The 21,114-nt window shown below is 39.0% G+C and overlaps 1 protein-coding gene across 5 annotated transcripts in view; it reads left to right on the plus strand.

Annotated features, from left to right (window-relative positions):
• The first annotated feature begins 8,850 nt into the window (after positions 1–8,850).
• Positions 8,851–21,114, plus strand: part of GABPB1 (GA binding protein transcription factor subunit beta 1) — a 70,717-nt gene continuing 58,453 nt past the window's right edge. For 2 of the 5 annotated variants that reach the window (XM_047861874.1, XM_047861879.1), the window contains exon 1: positions 9,106–9,126. The gene's annotated coding sequence lies outside the window, so the exon portion shown is untranslated. Of the gene's footprint in view, positions 9,066–9,105; positions 9,127–21,114 lie in introns of those variants that run through there. The other 3 variants (XM_047861873.1, XM_047861878.1, XM_047861875.1) reach the window with 2 other exon arrangements.

The raw sequence follows: 21,114 nt of genomic DNA on the forward strand, positions 1-21,114 counted from the left end.
TCCTTCAAAAGTTGGCAGGGAAAAATCCAAAACTTTGCTCCCACTCTAATCTATTGATAATGCTGTGGAGAAACATCCGGTACATGGAGGACAACATGGCTGAACCTATCAAAATTAAAAATACATATATGCCCTTTTGCAGAGCAATTCCTCTGAGAACGGAGATGAGATGTACTTAAATATACAAGAAGGTATGTGTACAAAGATATTCGTCCAAGCATTAATTAGAATATAACAATTTAGAAACTCTATGTCTCTCAATTGGATGATGACTGGTTAAATAATCTGCAGAGGTAAGAAAAATATGTATCTTATGCATTCATATGAAAAAGTCAGATGTCTTAAGTGCAAAGTGTAGAAAAATATATATGGCAGCCTCCCTTTTACATAAAAATTGGGAATAATATTCTTTCTTACATGTATAGTCATGAAGAAATTCTGGAAAAATAAAAAAAGTAAGAGCAGAGGTTATTCTGAGGGTGGGAACTGTATGAATGAAAGACAGTGAAGATGTTTAAAAAGTATTCTGCACCAGTGGATGGATTCAAATAATTTTTAAAATCATATGAAACCATAACCAACAATTATTAAATGCCCACTGCCTTAAAATATAGTGAGAAAATAAGGTTTCCCAAATGTAAAATATATAAAATATAAGGTTGAGTGAAGTGGCTGCTCCTAACCTGTTCCTGGAAATCAAAGTTCTTGGTGCTTCTGGGGAATGCTGAGATCATTGATTTTACCAAAGGATGTCACTTACTTACTGGAGGTCTTGTCTACAACTCAGAAACGGGTTAGATAAAGACAGAAGACCTCATGCTTCTACAATCAATTTAAAATTCTTCAGTAGTCTGCCAAAAATGCACATTATTCTTCTGTAAATCTAAAAACGTGCAGGGAGAAACCAGTAATTGTATTGTGGTAGAACATCTTTCTCTTACTTTTCTCTAATGTTAAAATGCTACCCTAAGAGTACACCTAGTAGGGGAAAGCCTTCCTTATTGATTATAGATTACTCAATTTTGAGTAGATACTGCTGCTTTCCGAAAGACATGTGTTCACCACCAGTCTTAATTATCTTTCATTCCAAGTTTTAGTGACCTTGGCTTACAAAGCCATCTTGATCTTTTCCCTAAGAATTTCAGGTGACCAAAATGCACAATACCAGTGAACACTATTAAATAACATCCCAATGTTTCCCAATGTGAATTACCCATACCACAAGCGATACTCATGGTTCTAGGTAGTATGCGAACAAAGCAGCAAACGTCATATCATATAGTGAGTTATTATTGTTTCTTGTTCAAGCACTTGGCTGGAAAGAGTGTTTAGCTAGGTCTTAATAATTGGCTTTGTTTTCATTATACTAATGTTTAGATATATTATTTCTCTTTTAGAGAGAGGGTGCAAGTGAGCGAGGGCAGAGAGAGAGGAAGAAAGAGAAATGGGGCTCACCCTAAGCAGTGCTCTTGTTCACCTCATGTGGGACTTGAACTCATGAACCATGAGATCATGACCTGAGCTGAAGTCAGATGCTTAACTGACTGAGCCACACAGGTACCCTAGACATTTTTTCTTATTGCCAGAGATCTGGGGCACAAATGATTGTCTGCATTATCCACGCTCATTGAAGCACAACAAACAAGTGCAGGTGCTGTTACATAGGTTTCAGGTCACAAATCACAAAAATCCAAATGTCTTTTCTCAGGGCCTAACTTTCCTTGACTTAAATTCACCCCATGGGCTTCCTAAAACACTTAGCTATCCAGGAATTGTATAGTGCACCATATAAACTGGAGTCAAACTGGTTCTCAATGCTACTTATTTTTGCTGTGAGTCCATAGTCAATCTACCAAATAAGGACAAATTGGCTACCTTGGAATCTGAGAGGAATAAATGATAACACACGTAGAGCAAACGGTATGCAGGTTAAATGCTGATTTCCTCTCCTCTTTACTTCTCTTTTTTCTATATTGTCTCCAAATGATCTCATTCACTCCCATAGCTTCAATTACTACCTTGATGTGAATAACTTCTAATTTTCTGCCAGCAATACTGAATTTGTTTTCAGAGTACAAAACCCGAAGTTAGGAGATACGCCCAGGTCACATGCCTAGAGTGGTTAGAGTCTAGGTTAGAAACCAGTTAAGACTTGAACTTGGGGCTCCTCACTCCAACTGCCATGGTCTTTCACCTTCCCATATTGCCTCAAGTTCTGCGGTAGTTTTTGCATCTGTCTCTCTGTTTTTGTTTTTTTTTTAAACCACTGCCTCTCCCATAATTCAGGCCTAACTTATCTTTCACGTTTATAATGTACAGATGAAAAGACTGGCTCAGTCAGTGAAGTGATAGTTGGTAATGTGTATCTCAGAATTGCCCACAAAAGTTTTTTTCCCTACTTGTTAATTCCAACAAAATTAAAAAAAAATTTTTTTTAATGTTTATTTTTGAGAGACAGAGAGGGAGTGTTTTGAGAGACAGAGAGTGAGCAGGGGAGGGGCAGAGAGACAGAAAGGGGGACACATCTAAAGCAGGCTCTAGGCTCTGCACGGTCAGTACAGAGCCCGATGTGGGACTCGAACTCACTAACTGTTAGATCATGATCTGAGCTGAAGTCAGACGTTCAACCGACTGCACCACCCAAGCACTCCTCCCAACAAATTTTTTAAAACCATGAGATATGGTTTTATATATGTGTATATATATATATATATATACACATGTGGATATATATATGTGTGTGTGTGTGTATATATATATATATATATACACATGTGGATATATATATGTGTGTGTGTGTGTGTGTGTGTGTATATATATATATATATAAAATACACATATTGAGAAGTCACCAACCCCCGAACCTACAGCACAATGAATCACAAAGTGAATACCCACGTAACCAGCACTTAGGTCAAGAAACCAAATGTTGCCAGCACCCCAGAAGCTCCCTTGTGCCCTCCTCCCAAATATTACTGCCTTACCCAAAGCATACTATTTCCTTTCTTTTTATAGTTTTTACTACCTAAACATAAATCCTTTCTAAAATTTTTTTTTTTCAACGTTTATTTATTTTTGGGACAGAGAGAGACAGAGCATGAACGGGGGAGGGGCAGAGAGAGAGGGAGACACAGAATCGGAAACAGGCTCCAGGCTCTGAGCCATCAGCCCAGAGCCCGACGCGGGGCTCAAACTCAGGGACCGCGAGATCGTGACCTGGCTGAAGTCGGACGCTTAACCGACTGCGCCACCCAGGCGCCCCTAAACATAAATCCTTAAATCTAGTTTGGTTTTGTCTGGTTTTTGAACTTTCCAAAGTGGCTATATCAATATACATTCTAACTAGCAATGTACAGTTTCATTTGTTCCAATTCTTGGCCACATTTGGCATTTACTGTAGTGTCTATTGTAGCCATTATTGTCAATGTGCAGCAGTATTTCATTGTGGTTTTAATTTGCATTTCCCTGATTGTAAAAGTTGGGTGCCTTTACATGTTTATTGGCCATTTAGATACCCTCTTTGGTAAATTGGTCAAGTCTTTTACCCCCTTTACTATTGGGTTTTTTTTTTGTTTGTTTGTTTTTTGTTTTTATTTTGAGAGAGAGTGAGCACAAGCAGGGGAGAGGGGCAAAGGGAGAGAATCTCAAGCAGGCTCCATGCTGTCAGTGTAGAACCCGATGCAGGCCTCGATCTCACAAACCATGAGATTCTGACCTGAGCCAAAATCAAGAGTTGGACGCTTAACTGATGGAGCCATCCAGGTGCCCTGGGCTGTCTTTTTTTTTATTGATTTGTGGAAAACTATAAATTCTAAATAGGAGCAGACACTTTTCTACTGTTGAACGCATTTGTCTGGTGGCATTAGAATACCACCAACTCCCCTTATTCTGGCCCAAATTCACTAATGAACTCTCTCGGAGGTAATGTAGTCAACTTCATGTACTATCGCTAAAACAAAACAGAATCATTTTGTGCTAGGGAATTTGCTAGAAACAATGGTTTTGAAATGAGACCTGTATTGGAATCCTGCCTAACATTTATCAGCTTTGTGACTTTAGGCAAGTTATTTAGACTATTTTGGCCTCTGTTACCTTACTGGAAAAATGGGGTTAATAATATCTATTTTTTTTAGTGTTGTTGTGAGGGTTAAACGTGACACAAGATATATAACCGATTTTGCATAGTGCCTGGCAAACAGTAACATTTAATAAGTGGTAGCTATTATAAATTTGGGTTATTTCTTTGTAGCCTTACATTTCTCTATGGAGGGAGAAAATGAGCAGATAGATATCCATTCCTTTCTTAGCTGCTATAGTTCTCACTATAAAGTTAAAAAAAAAAAAAGCATTTGTTTTAGGTAATCTGGGAATTTGGTTCTTGTGACTCTGTCTCAGTACCTCTGGAGCAGGGCTTCACAAATTACCTGTGGTGCAGTGAAGATTAGGTAACTGTTGCACAACAAACTGAGGGACCATAAGAAGAAAAAATATGGGTAATCAAATTTGTGAATTTATATTAAACCTGGTCAACCAGGAGATGCAGAGGCTGATGGTGATGGCCCTGGAGCATGCTCAGGAGGCAGATGGTGCAGAAGGAGAGTCTCCTTATCACCCTGTTCATATAGAAAAATGCCTAACAGTTGAGGTCATTCTGAAAACCCAATGAATCAAAGAGGTCTGCAAACAACAAACAGTACAGTGGGGGAGCATAACTATGTGGACAAGGGCCAAGTGACATGTGATCAGGTCAGTGCGCTTAAATCTGTGATTCATAAGTCTGAAGATATGAAATAAAAAGAAAGGAGTTGGCTTTTACTGACACCTAGAAAAAAAGGCATTATTTAACAGTAACATAAGAGAAAAAAAGATGATCTTAATGACATAGAGGACACACAGTTTGCATATCTGGGGGAAAAAAAAACCCCAAAACCTCTCATCATCAAAAAAAAAATTTCTCTTTGGTGAAAGATCATAGGTACCTCTATTAAATATGAATTACTAGAAAAAGCTATTTAAACAAAGACATATAAAACAATACAGATCCACAGACATAAAACTAGTCTTCAATTACTGTAAGTTTCCAAATTCTTACTCACTTTGTGTAAATGCCTTGTCTAGGAACAATAGCAAAGGGTTTGCAGACTGGCATTACCCTGTGGACCATACTTTGGTAGCACTGCTCTGGAGCACTGACAAAAATCAGACTTCTGAATCTGAAGGGCTGAGGTTAGAGCCTGGAAAGTGGGACTGAACTGAAGGGTTGCTCTTGTTCCTGAGTCACCAGCTAGACACCTACTGTTCTTTTTTTTCTTTTTTAAAGTTTGTTTATTTATTTATTTTGAGAGAGACCAAGACAGCACGAGTCAGAGAGGGGCAGAGAGAGAGAGGGAGAGAAAATCCCAAGTAGGCTCTGCACTGTAGAGCCTCATGTGGGGCTTAAACCCAGGAAACCCTGAGATCACCACCTGAACCAAAACCAACTTTTGGGCGCTTAACTGACTGAGCCACACAGGCGCCCCCTACTGTTTTTTTCTAGCCTTAAGTACAACATTGAGTCACTCTAGCTCAAAAACCGTCTATTATTCCCCTTGTATCTAAGATAAAATCCCTATCCTTTAACATGGCATCCAAGGCCTTCCAGGCTGGTTCCACACAACTTTTTTACTCTGATTTTCCACTAGACTGCACTGTCCAATATAGTAGCTACTAGCCATGTGGCTATTGAGCACTTAAAATGTGACTAATTTAGGAATTATAATTTTAATCTTTAATTTAAAATTAAACAACAAATGATACATAATTCAAATACTGCAAAACTTTTAAGTATGTTCAGAATGACTGGGCATGTTAATCTACTTTTTCAACTGTAAATTTTATGGAATCAAGTATTGAGGTATGTTTAAATATAAAATACACACCAGATTTTGAACACATACTTAGTAATGAGAAAAAGACTGCAAAACATTTAAAAACATTTAATATTTTTAAATATTGATCACATATGAAATGATACTATTTTGACTATACTGGATTAAAATTAAATTAAAATTAACTGCAATGGTTTCTTTTTTAATGTGTCTGGCTACTATAAACTCACATATGTGGTTTGTTTTATATTTATATTGGACAGCGCTAGCCTAGATAATCATGCCCAAACCTAAGAATAACTCTGGATTCTTCCCGTTCCCTCACTCATGTCAACTCATTAGCAATACAGGTCAGGTCTAATCACCAAATATATCTTCAAATTATCCACCTTTTCTCTATTGCTACCAACCATGTTACTCCTTTCCTAAAACCCTTTGATGCCTTCTACCACACTTAAACTTACCAAAGCAGCCGACTACTTCTACCATTCTTGCTTTCTGAACTTGTTACATTGACCTCCTTGCTATGCACAACAAACTCTTTCTCACTTTAGGATTTTGCTCTGCCATTCCCTTTGGTCTCAAATACTGCCCTTATTCCCATTTAGATCTTAGCTCAGAGAATACCTTCTCTTGATCAACCAAGAAGCTTTTTCTTGAACAACCTCCAAAATTTTGCCTGTTCTCTCCCCTAGAGAAACACTTTATTCAAATACCCTTTTCTTAATGGAGCATATTATAAGATACTATCTTTCCTTTTGTAAAACTTATTTATGGTCTGTTCTTTGCACTAGCAACAGGAGCAGGAACCTTGTTGGTTTTGTTGCTGCTTAATCTATTCCAGTATTTACAACAGTGCCAGTTACAGAAGGGTGCTCATGAAACAACTTCAATGAATATCTAATTGCCTGCCAGACATATCTGCTTGGCTGTCTCACAAACACTTCAAATTCAACCAGGTCAAAACAGAAACTTATAACGTGTTACTCTTCTTCCCTGTTTCTAATCTCAGTGAAGACAGGACCATCTTTCCAACTGCTCCCCCAACACACCTGGGAGTCATCTTTGACATCTCCCTCTGTCATTCCCTTACCCACTCAACCAAATCACCAAACTCTCAATAACTACTTTGGCCACACTCTACACTAGTTGTCACTATCTCCGTCCAAGGCATTACTCTCTCAGATATTACTGTTTTTTCCAAACTGTTTTCCATGCCTCTGAGTTTTGCATAAGTCTGATCTGCCTACCATGCAAATCCATTTCTATGACACTTTTACTTAACGGGTTCCTCTTTGCTCTCAAAAGCTAATCTCTGCACATACCACTCAAGGTCTTCATGATTAAACGTCTTCAAGAACATCTCTAGGCACTCCTAAAACAGCATTATCTTCTTTACTCAACACTCTCTTCAAAGTTTGTCTCCTAACTTTGCATGCATTGCATCCTCTTCCTGGAAGACTCTTCCCCAATTCCTTATTAAAGCTAATTGCTTCCCCAGTCCTCCTTCCCAGGTGAGTAAAGGATTTCTCCTGTATGGGATTTCGCAGTATTCAGCAGTTTACCCTCATTTACTACTGATGTTTCCTGTTTACTTGTCTGAGCTCTATGGCAGATCAAGGAGGGCAAGGATTCTGTAACAATCATTAGTTCAACGTTTACTCCAATCAACTCAATGTTAAAGCATATGATATCAAAAACTTGACAAGCTTTTATCAACTGAAGCCTTGAAAACATTACATCAAAAGAAAACAATATGGCTCCTATGCCACTTACTTTGCTTCTGTTTTAGGCAAAATGTTTTAATAAGTTAAAGACTTACAAGCCTTTACCACGTCAATATCACAAAAGGATAACTGGAGATAAATTACTTATCTGAAGTAATCACAAAATCAAAAAGTAATATGGATTTCATTTAAGCTTGTAAACTCTCCTAGATTGAACTCTTGGCGCTGTCTCAGATATTACCAACTCCTAAACATAGGAAGCCAAAATTTGCACGTTAGCAACTTGGGAAAGCCACGTAGGAAAGTCATTCTTAAGCTCATCTGTTAAAAACATACCGGTGTGTTGGATTTCTTAGCAAATCATCACAAGTAAATTAACTTCCAAAGACTTTTACTTTGTAAATTACCACCTCCAAATAAACTTTTGCTACTTTCTTAATAAAATACAACACAACAAAAATCTTGACATTCCAGCCACGGAAACACAGACCTCTACCTTCGAGGTGACAGTAATCCAAGGAAAATTAGCAAGCAATTATTTTAGGGTCGCTTAAGTACGAGACGCCTGTGACACCACCGGTATGTTAAACAAACAAACAAAAAAAGGCTATAGAAATAAGTACGTCTTCGTCATGAACCTGACTGCTCAGTTTATGGAAGTGGAGATGGACCGACCATCCTTCGTTCCTCCTCTTGTACCTCAACCGCTACTCCTGTCCCAATCTGGTTAGTTGAATCTAGGGCCACTTTAAGTTAAATCCTAGCCTGCTGGCTGCTCTTCCGTCTCCCAGGACTCTGCTAGGCGACTCTGGTTAACCTCGGAGTGGGGATTCCCCGTCTCGGCGGTCTTGTCAGTGAGAAAAGAAGGTAGGAACACGCACTTTAGTATCCCAACCGCCAGCCCCCGCAGAAAGAGGCGGGAAGACTCGGCCACCAGCCGGGCTCCTCCACCGCGCACATGGCCGGCCGCAGCTCCCACCCCCGTGCCGCGCAGGCGCCGGGAGAGCCGGGACTTGCGGTCGCCGAGAGCGGATCATTCCGCCGCTTTCTTTGTGTGGCTCAAGCTCCACAAATGGCATATTTCCCTCTCGACCGTTAAAAAGAAAAATCAGATCTGTCGTCCCTTTCCTCCTGCTAGAATGGGGTCAGGGAGTGAGTGGGGGAGCGATGTGCGACCGAAGGCAGGGGCGGAAAGGCTCAGGCGAGGGCTTGACAAGGGCCGGGTCCGGGAGGGATGCTGGGAGCTTTGACTCACTCGCACACCATGTGTCCCTCCGCGCGCAGCACGGGGGACTTTTCGGTGGGGATTTTGGGCGCCGACCAGACGCGGCATTTTCGGAAAATAGCGCCCTGTGCAGCTGAAGCGCTTTGTGTGTAGCGGGGCCGCGTCAGCCCGGCCGGGTACGAGGCGCCTCGGGTCCCCGCACCACCTCCTGCTGCTCCCCCGTCGCCGCTCCCGAAGCTTTTCCAGGTCAGTGCGGGTCTGTGTAGGGCCCTGTTACCACCGGATGTGGAAGTTGATCTCTTCGCTGGTAAAAAATAATTCCACTTCCCCCGGAACCCAGATCATCCCCGCGATTTCCTGTTTATTGCATTAAGGCGCCGGGTTTCCGGGGCTCCTGGCCCCGCTTATTCCGCGGGGGTCGGCGGGGTCGGCCTGGACGCCCGCTCCGCCCGCGCCGCAGCCGCGCTTTGTCCGCTGGGCACCCCGCTTCTGGGAGGGGCGGGCAGACATGGTGGCGGCCGCCGCCCCCTCCTCGGCCCCGGCGCGCCGCGGCCTCACAGCCGGCCGGATCCCGGCCGGCGGCCCCGGGGCGGGGATGGGGTCGAGCCGGGGCGGCGGGGGCTCTGCGGGCGCCGGGAGGCGGGAGGTTGGCGGCAGAGGAAGGGAGGCAGGCTGGCGCGGCCCGGCCGGGCCTCGGCGCCCGCCGCCCCGGGAACTGCCGGCCTCTTTGTCTCGGCGGCCTGGCGGCCCCGCCAGCCTACCCGGAGCGAAGAAGGGGCGGCGGGGGCGGCCGGTCCGGGGCGCGGTGTGCTGCGAGGCCTGCGGGACCGGGAGGCGCTCGGGCCGCCGCGGGAGCGGCCGGCCCGGACAGGGTTAACCAGAGGGCCGGGCCCAGCCCGCGCGGGGACGATCGCGGCTACTGCCACGACCTCGGGGACTCAAGTCCCTGAGGGGACAAAGCCCGCGGTTCTGGATGCTCGAGACTTCTGCTCTTGGGACTTGGCCGCCGGGCGGGTGCACTGCTTCGGAAAAGAAGTTGAGAATTTTGCCAGGTCATTTCTGCCTGGACACAGTGAAATCAGTGTGTATTTAGTGTGCTTCGTTGAAGCTGTGCTGCCGTGTTGAATCAGCGTGCGTAGCCTCAGGGGTGCATCGTGAAAACTGAAACCGAAGGAATTATAGAGGCCTGCTTTGTGTGTGTTTCCCCACTTTAAGCTTGTTTTCTGTACACATACTCTTGTTTTAAACCTGATTGGACTGTGGCGAGCAGACGTCTGCTCAAAGGACGGGTAGCGACCACAGTACTTTTGAAGGGGGCTTGGTAATGTGGAAATATTTTAAATACTCTCTCCGCAGACTGATTTGCTGTCTGGATTCAGGCAAGTTACTTTCTGAAGTACATTTTTTCCCCCCTGAAGTATAGTTTTTATCTGGAAAATGTTTTTGATGTAGTCCGTAAATAATCCTTGTAAAGTAATTTTCCATTCCAGAATTAAAAATGCGCTGTAATTTATTATGCAGATGTTAGTCGAAAATTCTTTTTGCAGATACTTAATTTCACTTGTAGACCCACCCAGCTTGGTTTAAATGTGTTCGCAGTGACCCATAACTTCAGCCTTGACACTTCCACTTTCAGGGTCAGACTTTGAATTTAAGGAAATTAAAGATGGCTTTATGCGTTTTAAAATTTCTGTCTTTTTAAGTATTTCCCCCAAAATAACAGCAATAAAATTCCATTACATGTTAACACAAGTCACATATTGGCAAGAGTTGACATTGTTTTGCATTTCTGCAAGTCTTTTAAATGCTTTAATACAAGACAGCTAGATTTTTAAATCTGCATTCAGTCTGTTGTGGTATCACACCATGTAACTTCTGAAAACTCCCAGAACCCCACTGTATGCTTATGACTTTTTTTTTTTTAACTGAGAAATTTGTCATTTTTATCCTGTCACCATACATGTCAAATGAGTATATTAAACAAGATACATTTTAAAAATATGGTTAGGAAGATTGATTCCTATACTTTTGTCTTGGGTTCTAAGTTTTTTAATTTGGTATTTAGATATATAAACAGTATCAAGAATAAAGTTTGCTTAATGTACATATCCTGGAGACTCAGGAAAATATTTTAAGTGACTAACCTTAATTTTTAGTTCCACATCTTAATCTATGGAAGTAAAATATGAATTCCATATTAGATGTACCTGTGAAAACTTGTGTGTAAATGTAATATTTGAAGAAGGGACACTGTCAAAGCACTGCAGGACCTCTTCATTTAAAAGGAATCCTGCAGTGAAACATTTGGTCAAACAATACTTTTGTAATGTAGATACATATATTTAGAGTTAAGTCTCCTAACTTAGAGTTTGAGTTCTCTGTCTCTTTCTGTCAATCTGGGTATTTTAGGTTGGGGCCCAGTTATGCTGTAAATGTGTGAAAATGTAAGGCCATACTTTGGTTTAATGGTTTTGAAATGAAGCTACATTCATTTCCAGTTGTTTCTGTGAACTCTAGTTTGATTCTGTCAGGCTGTAGTTCTCTACTGTTCCATCAACAGGAAGCATCTGGTCATTCCTGACATAATTGTTTGAAAATGCCAGGTATATTTTTGATGTTTGCCATGAAAATGAAAATAAATATCAGATGGGATCTCCCCCTCACCCAGCATCTCTAAGATGTATTTATAATGGGCCTCATCTGTAGAATGGCCTTTTTTTTTTTTTTCTCTTCTTCCTCCTCTTGAGTACTTCATAAGTTAGGGACAGGTAAGGCAAACAAATCACAAATTCAGAACTCATATGAAATTTTGAATCATGAATTTATTTTGAGTGTGTATTTTTGAGGGTGCAGTGTCCCTTTGAAAGTAGCCTAAGTGTGGATGAATTCACTGATGGTCCATCTCCTCTCTGTCTTGTAAATATTAAAAAAAAAAAAAAAAGGGAAATGAAACATTAAAGTTCAGGGTAACTTAGTTTTCTAGTATTTCTTTGGCCCCAGAGCTTTCCAACTAGTAGTCATTAATTTCTATAGCATTAACGTGTCTATCTTGGTATTAGACTTAACTTTTTTGAAGGTGTTATTCCATCAGGCTCTCCAGAAGGTCTGTGTACTAGTATTAAGGCCTGTATGTTTTCCCACCTTGTTCATAACAGTGTTTTGCACAGAGTAGATGTGTTGTTGCAATCAGCTGTCAGTTCAGTTGTTGATGGGCTAGTATACTTGAATTTAGACTTAAGTATGTCCATGATGGAAGTGTAGAGGCTAAAGCATGAAATGATTTCTCCACTGAAGGTGAATCCATATGCAGTCATTGATACATTTAGAAATAGGAGTCTAAAACTCTTTGTCCTGGTTCTCTTAATCTTTTAATGGGAATAATTGGAAAGGCTGGCAGTTAGAGCCCAAGGTGCTAGTGCACAAATAGAGAATGTGGAAAAGAGTCAGATCATTTTAACTGTATGTTTACCGTGAGTCAACACTATGGTATAATATTTTTTAAAGTAAATGTCATTTTGGAGTTGGTAGAACAATGTAGAAAGAGCAGGTGTTATCTCTGCTTTACTTGTATTGGTTGTATTATACCTGGGATATTGTGTCGGTTTTTCAGGTAGAATACTGTCACAATACGCGTGGCCCTTGCATCAGTTCTCAGACTTCATATTACAATCACCTGGAGAGCAGAAACATGGAAGCCCAAGCTTAAGTAGGATAGGACCTGGGCCACTGTATTTTTTTCGAGTTCCCCAGGTGATAGACACTCAAGTTTATAAACCAGTGAGCTATACAGCATATCCAGAGGACCTTGATCATGGAGGAAATGGACATGAGGAAAGGAGAAAAGGCTGAAAAATGCCCTGTTTGGCTCAAAGAAGAGAAAGAAGCTCATCTAAGAAATGATAGCTATCTGTAAATACTTAAAGGTCTATCACACAGAAAGATCAGATTTGATCTGTGTAGAAAGAACTAGGATCAGTGAGTAGTAGGAGGAGGCAGGTTTCAACATTCTTTCAAGAGAAATTTCCATGAAACAGTAAAAATATAATGGGTTGGTTTGGGTGGTAGGCTCTCTGCTTTCACTGATGATGTTCAGTTAGGGATTCTAGGGTGGAGGAATTAATACGCTGAATGAGGATTTGGGCTAGGCGTCCTAAAGTTTCTTACAAAGTTTTGAGTTTTTATGATACAGGTCTAGGTTTGCGGTACAGAAGTAGAAGAGCGAAAACTAATTGAGTGAAACAGCTGTTAACTGGATCACAGTTTTCACCTTCTTGGATGAAGAGAAATGAGTATTAAGTGAGAGAGCTATTTGATGAGGCCTTTAAACCCAGCTGTAATTTGGCAGACTCAAAGCCTTAAGAATGGTCATACCTTCTGACATGGGAATTTTCATTTAAGGGAATTTTTCTTGATGTAATAAGAATAAGGGTGTGTGCAAAGATTTAGCTCTGAGCATACTAATTGCAGCACTGTTGATAGTAAAAGCTGTGTATTAACATTTGACCCCCCGTCCCACATTAATTATATGAAGTAGAAAATACCTTCATTTTTCAGAAGAGAAAACAGGCATAGAGAGGTGAGGTAGCTTGTCTAAAGGAGCAGAGTTAGTATGTGGTAGAGCCAGGACTTGGATCCAAGCAGTTTGATTCCAGAGTCAGTAACTCTTGATCACTGTACTGTAAAATTGTACACAACCTGAATGTTTAACAGTGATTGTTAGGGTACATATTCACAGTGGGGTACTGCCTAGCTATTAAAATATGATGTTAGAAGAAGGTAAAGTCATGAAGAGATGTCTTGACATATGTTAAGTGAAAAAGTAGGTTTAAAAGCAATTCCATTTTGGTTAAAAAACATAATACACTTGATCCTTGAACAATAGGGCTTTGAACTACTTGGGTCCACTTATACACAGGTTTTTGTTTGTGTTGTACAGTACTGTACTGTATTTTCTCATGATTTTCTTAATATTTTCTTTCCTATAGCTTGCTTTACTGTAAGAATACAGTATATAACATATACAAAATACGTATATTGACTGTTTATGTTATCCATAATTATGCTTCATGTCAGTAGTAGGCTATTAATAGTTTCTGGGGAGAGAAAAGTTATACTCAAGATTTTCAGCTGTGTGTGTGTATGGGGGGGGGGTTGTATGTGTGCCCCTAAGCCCTGCATTGTTCAAGGAAAAATTGTATTGACATCTGGAAGGGTATGTGCCAAATTGTAATTGATTTTTTCTGAGTGTAGTTTTAAAAGTGATTATTTTCTTTTTGTTTATTCAGGTTTTCTGATTACTAAAATGAATATATGTTTTTGTGTATTTCTTGTAGTGAAAAACATATTAAAATGTTGTATTTCAATAAAAAATTGAAGATGATTAGCATAAACTGAGGAGCTTGGGTTTTATACTGTGCAGTTTGTGCAATTTGACTTAGGAATTGCACATAAATGGGACTTTGTAAGTTAATGAAGTCTTGTATTTTTTTAAGTTTGATTATTTACTATTCTAATAGTAATACATTAATTGAATAGAGAAAACAATCACTGAATCCTACCATTCTATCATAATCCGTTCTCTATTTTGTATTTTCTCCCTCTTACGTGTGATATTTTAAATGTACTCATCCCAGTTTAGTCACCTTCTAGCTTTGTGACTTCAGACAATTTACTTAATCTCTTTGTGCCTCAGTTTGCCACTTTGTAAATTAGGGATAATTATAATACTTATGTCATGGTGGTTGGTAGGATTAAATGATTTACTGCATATAAAGTGATCAGAACAGTGTCTGACACATTTAATAGCTCAGCAAATGTTAGCCATTAGTATTATAGGATCATAGCCCACTAAAACCCTTGGGGTCTAATAGGTTTGGGAATTAAAAGAGTTTTTTGGATATAGGCAAGGTAATAATATAATCTTTCAACAGAGTCCAGTCCTCTTCAAACATATTACTATTTCTGTAGCGAGATGTATGAACATTTTTACCAAATGGGGTAAAGGCTATAAATAACTTCATGTCAGTTCAGGTAAGGTTTTACCATCAAAAGAGTTTTTGTATTTTGGAATTGCAGTTAAGGAACCCGTAGAATATTTATTCAGTTTTGAGTCCTATTTTAATATTAAAACATACACCTTTTCATGTTATTATATAGCTTTATAATCTATGGTAATTTAAAAATTAAACAATTAAAAAGAAGTTCACTTTTATTTCCTTTGATGATAAAATATGCTAAACCTCCACCAATATCGTTGATTCTATTACATTGTGTAGAATCTTTTCTAGAAGAGACTAACCTCTAACCCAGTTACCTTTTTTCTGTTTTATACTTGAGGGATAAGACATTTATTTATTTTTCTACTTTATTTGTTTTGCTTTTTAATTCCAGTTAACATACAGTGTTATATTAGTTTCAGATGTACAATATAGTAATTTAATAGTAACATATATCACCCTATGTTCATTACATCAAGTGTACTCTTTAATCTCCATCACCTATTTTACCCATCACCTCCCCCCCCCCCCCGCGTTAACCATCAGATAGTTCTCTATAATTAAGAGTCTGTTTCTTGCTTTGACTCTCATTTTTCCCCCTTGTTTTGTTTCTTAAATTCCACATGTGAGTGAAATCATATGGCATTTGTCTTTCTCTGATTTTGCTTAGCATTATACTCTCTAGCCATATGTTGTTGCAAATGGCAAGATTTCATTCTTTCTTATGGCTGAATAATATTTCATCACGCATATATGTATTTGCATATATATATTTTGCATATATATGTGTATATATATATTTTTATGTGTGTGTGTGTGTATATATATATAGCATATATATATATATATATATATGCTATATATATATATATATATATCACATCACATCTTTATCCATTTCATCAATCAGTGGACACTTGGGCTGCTTCCATACTTTGGCTATTGTAAATAATGCTGCTATAAACATAGGGGTGCATGTATTCCTTTGAATTAGTGTTTTTGTTTTCTTTGGGTAAATACCCAGGAGTGTGATTGTTGTAACTTGGTTTACTACAGTAGTAATTCTTTTAAAGGAGGTGAGTAGAGGCCGCTATGGTACTTTTCTTTTAATATGCCCTTCCATTCTGCAGATGTGGAAACTAGATGGATATTTACCCTAAGTCATAATATTATTAATTGTAGAACTGTACACTGGAATTAGGTTATTTCCTCTCATAAAATTGAATGTCCAGTCTTTTTGATTCCTGTACTCTTCTGTGTCTACAACACTTACCATGTATCTAAACAGAGGGAAAAAATTTAAACTGTGCCTTAGTGTGAGCTGCTATAATAAACACAGACTTGGTAGCTTATAAACAACAGAACTTTATTTCTCACAGTTCTGAAGACTGGGAGGTCCAAGATCAAGGTGCTGGCATGGTTGGGGTCTGGGGAGGACCCTTTTCCAGTTGCAGACTTGTCCATTGTATTCTCATGTCCTGGAAGGAGCAAGGGAGCTCTCTGGGTGCTTTTTATTAGAAGGACGTAAACTTTACTCATGATCCTTCCTCATGACCTAATCACCTCCCAAACATTTCACCTCCCTAATAGCATCACTTTGGCATATAAATTTGGGGGCGAGGGAGAGACACACAGGCATTCAGACCATAGCAGATGGTATGGTGTTTAAGTGAATGATCTGAAAAATTTCCCTTATATCCTGGCTTGTGTGAAGTCTTACATTTTGCCCCTGTGATTGTTCCACCTGTGTCTTCAGCCATTCCTTTCATACAGACTCTCAATTTCTCTTAGTTTATTCCTGTATGCATTAGATATAGCCTGAACTTAACACCAGTCACTTCTTTCATATTTACCTGTTAAATCTTTCCATTATCTCCTCTGTTTTTCTTCACAGTCACAGCATATTTATGGGGGTAATTAGGTGGGTAATGACGATTTCTTGGCCACTGAATTTATGCTGAACAATTCCCAATGGGCCTTTGTAACTTGGCCATTGTTTTATTAATCTCACATTTTTCTGTTTTCTCATATGTCTTCTTTCTCTTTTTCAAAAGATACCATTGATTTGATTTCTACTTAATTGAAAAAGTGAATAGAGGGGCGCCTGGGTGGTTCATTTGGTTAGTGTCTGACTCTTGATTTCAGCTCAGGTCATGATCCTAGGGTTGTGGGAATGAGACCCGCATTGGGCTCTACTGAGCCTGGAGCCTGCTTAAGGGTCTCTCTCTCTTCCCTGCCTCCCCTCCCACCCCATCCCTGCTTGTGCCCTCTCTCAGTCTCAAAAAAAAAAAAAAAAAAAAATACAAGTTTGCACATTTTTTTTTTTCATTGTCACCATGATGAATCTATTCTTTCATCTTATTTTGTGAACTGGATGGAAGTGAATTCTTTTTGCTTTTCTAGGAATCTTGCTTCCACACAACTTTTCGTCTTGGATCACTTTGATTGTTAAGTGCAGTGGTTGGGTAATAATAAATCTAAAAGTGATGGAAATTGCTCAGTTTTTCTTTGTAAGCTTTATCATCATCATACTTAAATCTTAAAGTTGTTTATAATACATGTTTCTAATTTATTATTTATACCCATTAGTCAGCACAATTCTTTAGATTACTCTTTACTGGATCTCACTTTGTCCTGAGGCTCTGCTTTGCCTATTATTTCCCTTTCTAGCTTTAGAGTCTCTTCGTCCAATCCATCCTACATACGGCTGCCAGAATAATTTTCCTAAAACTTTTTTTGAACCCACTGCTATTAAACCTAAACAGTGGAGGAGAGAGCATGTGCTATGGGCCTTTGCACTCTGCATTGTGGCAAGCAAAGTGAATTGAACTTGTGCTGAATAAATGTTTGAATGGATCACCGTTTGCTCAAAACATTGAATGACTTCCAATTGTCTGCAGGATAAAGTCCAAACTCTGCTTTCTGGCTTTCAAACCTTTCACGTTGTGCATCTTCAACCTTACTTCAACCTTGTTTCCTCTGTAGTTTACCATGCTCAGGCACAATTCTGCATGTTCTTCCTTTTCCTTTTCCTTGATAGTCTTGTCAGGGCCTATTGACATGTTTGCTTTTAGCTGGGCCCTGTCCTAATCTTTGGTGGTATGGTAATGAAAACAGAAGACAGAGTCTCTGTTTTCTTGGAGCTGACATTCAGGATGAGAGGGGAGGAAAAGCACAGTAAATAAATTATCAGGTGGTAGTGAGTGGAATGAAAAGGAATAAAACTGGATAAGGGGTGAGAATGGTAGAAGGTGGTTGCTATTTTAGGTGGTCAGGGAAAGATCTCTTTGGGTGTCCTAGAACGAGGGAGTAAACCATGCAGTTATAGAAGTGAAGAGCTTTCTGGGCAGAAGAAACAACGTGTGCAAGACCCTGAGGTGGGAACATGTTTGGCTTGTTTGAATGATGAAGAAGACTTGTGTGCCTAGAGCAGAATGAATAAGGAGGAGTGATAGATTAGAGAGGTAGTGGGGAGCTAGACTGTGCTCCAAACAAATGACTTTCATTGAAGAGGCCTTCCTCGACTACATCACTTTGTTTGTTGATTTAAAGCTTCTCTGAACCTGTATAGCGACTATGGAAGTTGCTTTCCAATTATTTTTTTATTGTGATCCACAGTAAAAAATGTATTTTGTATCAATCAATACATAAATAAATGTATTTTGCGTACATGTTATATGTGTGTGTTCTGTGTGCATATTTATGACTGGAACAACAATTTCATGAAACATGGCTTACTTTTACTATATTTGCTATATGGTGATACTTTTAAAAATGTTGACTTTAACCTGCTAAATGATTTCACAGTCTGCTAAAGGGTCATGACCTACAGCTTGGAAAACAGTGATCTACGGTATAAGCCCACTTAAGAAAAAGAATCACAACCACTCTTATTATAAGCCACATATCCTTTCAGGTTATGAAATATCTTCAGTTAAAGAACATGGTTTCAATTATTTTGTGTATGTGTTTTTAGTGTTTGTTGTACTGCTGAATAGAGAGGACTTGTTTAATTTGGCAAATAGCTATTGAGTGGGATACTAGAAACTGCTGAATACTAAAATACACATAAGAATGAGATAAACGCTTCCTGACTTCCTAAGGCTTGCAGGAGAGGAGAGCTTGTAAACAAATCCTTGTAATAGAGTGGAATCCATATATTTATGGAAGTAGGTTCAGGGCACAATGAGAAAATAGAGAAATGATTAATTCTTTTTGCTGAGAAGGGCAACAGGAGCTTGTTGGAGGAGGTAATGTCTGAACTGAGTTTTGAAGAAAGAATATGAATACATGGTGAGGTAATTTGGGGTAAGGAGACTTCTTAGGTAAAATAACATATAAAGGAATGATGTCACAAGACAGAATCGTATGTAGGGGTAATTATAGGTAACTGTATTATTGGAGTATAAATGCAAGTAGGAAGTGGTGAGTTGATGAAGCCACAGTGATGCACGGGCCAGATCCAGAAAAGTCTGAAATGCTTTGTAGGAAGTTGCTACATGGGAAGTAGAGATACCATCTCTCAGTAAGTCCAATACAGCCAGTTTTTCCCCAAGTGATGAAATATATTGCTATTTCCTCAATTGTGCCCTAGTGGAAGTTGGCCTACATTTATGGGCTATGTTGTACCAAATAAAGTTTTTTATATATTAAATTTTCACCCATTGCAATGTTAAATTGACTCTATAAGAAGCATTTGAGAACAGAGACCCACTGAGGAGATGGGAGATTCCCATTTCAGGGTAATTCTGGGCTTTATGTTTATGAAGTGGAATGGTAGGTGGTCAGCTATTTATTTTTCACTTCAAGTTAAATATACATGTAATTAAAATCTGTATTTGATAGGTGATTGGAATACATGACTGTATGTTTTAGGAAGATATTTTGATAAATTTAGCCAAACCCCAGTTTAACACTTTATGACAATGTCCAAATACAGAAATTTCAAATAAACTGGGAAGAATATTTGTAATGTATATAATAAACAAGAAATATATATATATATATAATGCACTCCTACAAAGAAACAGTGACATAGAAAAACAAGGAATACAAACTGGCAGTTTCAGACGAGAAGACGTAAGTGGCCAATAAATATTTGGTAAGTTATGCAATCTCATTAGTAATATGAGAGCTACATATTAAAGTTAGGCAAAATTTTAAAAGCTTACTAATATTAAAATTGACTATATTGTGAGGAAATAATAAATATTATATAAACTGTTGGGAATATAAGTTGGTTTGGGGATGTAAATTGATGTGGGCAATTTGTTAGTATCTATTAATTTAAAATGGTATTCCCAACAAGTCTATTGCCTGTTGTCTGCACTAGAGGAACACTATTATATGTGCATAAGGAGGCATATACAAGTTTGTTCATTGCAGCAGTTTATAATGATAAAAAGTCTGGAAAAATAAAACTGGTCGTAATAGTAAAATAACCAAGTAATTGGTATATTCATACTATGGAATAAAATGTCATTTGAAGAAATGAACACGGCATATACTGAGCGATAAGTTGTAGAACAGTATATATACTATGTTATTAAATATATACATAAGGAAAAAAACCAGAGCAGTGCTGTATTTTGGAGGGGCAGGTAGGTATATATGCATGTAAATGTGAAGAATATGGTCTAGTAAGGTAAATCCTGAACTGGTAGTAAAGTGCTTAACTCTTGGGTGATGGATAGAGGATTGGGTTTGGACAGTAGAGATAAGGAGGGATGATTGAAGGGAGTTTTTCAGTAATCTTTGGAACTTAAAAATTAGAATATTAATTATAGTGTATATTTAAAAAATCATTAAAATAATGATCAGTTGACAATAGGATTGACAATAGTTGGGATGGAAGGAAACCAGTTAAAGGGGTACTTGATTAACATAGGCATGAGAGGGGCACCTGGGTGGCTTAGTCCGATAAGCCTCTGACTTCGGCTTAGGTCATGATCTCACAGTTTGTTGGTTGGAGCCCCGCATCAGGCTCTGTGCTGACAGCTTAGAGCCTGGAGCCTGCTTCGGATTCTGTGTCTCCCTCTCTCCCTGCCTATCTCCTGCTCATACTCTGTCTCTCAAAAATGAATAAAGGTTAAAAAAATTTTTTTAAAGTAGGCATGAGAATGCAGTGGCAAAGACAGTGGAGAGAAGAGGACTAATTTATAAATGACGTGAAGGTAATTTCACAATGTGTATCAACATTACAATTGTATTAACTTTTGTCTCAATCCTACTTCAGGGAATTTATCCTACAGTTATATGAAATGAAGTGATATATTTACACAGTTCTTAGTTGCAGTGTT

The sequence above is a fragment of the Prionailurus viverrinus genome, chromosome B3, assembly GCF_022837055.1.
Source record: "Prionailurus viverrinus isolate Anna chromosome B3, UM_Priviv_1.0, whole genome shotgun sequence".
Classification (NCBI taxonomy): Eukaryota; Metazoa; Chordata; class Mammalia; order Carnivora; family Felidae; genus Prionailurus; species Prionailurus viverrinus.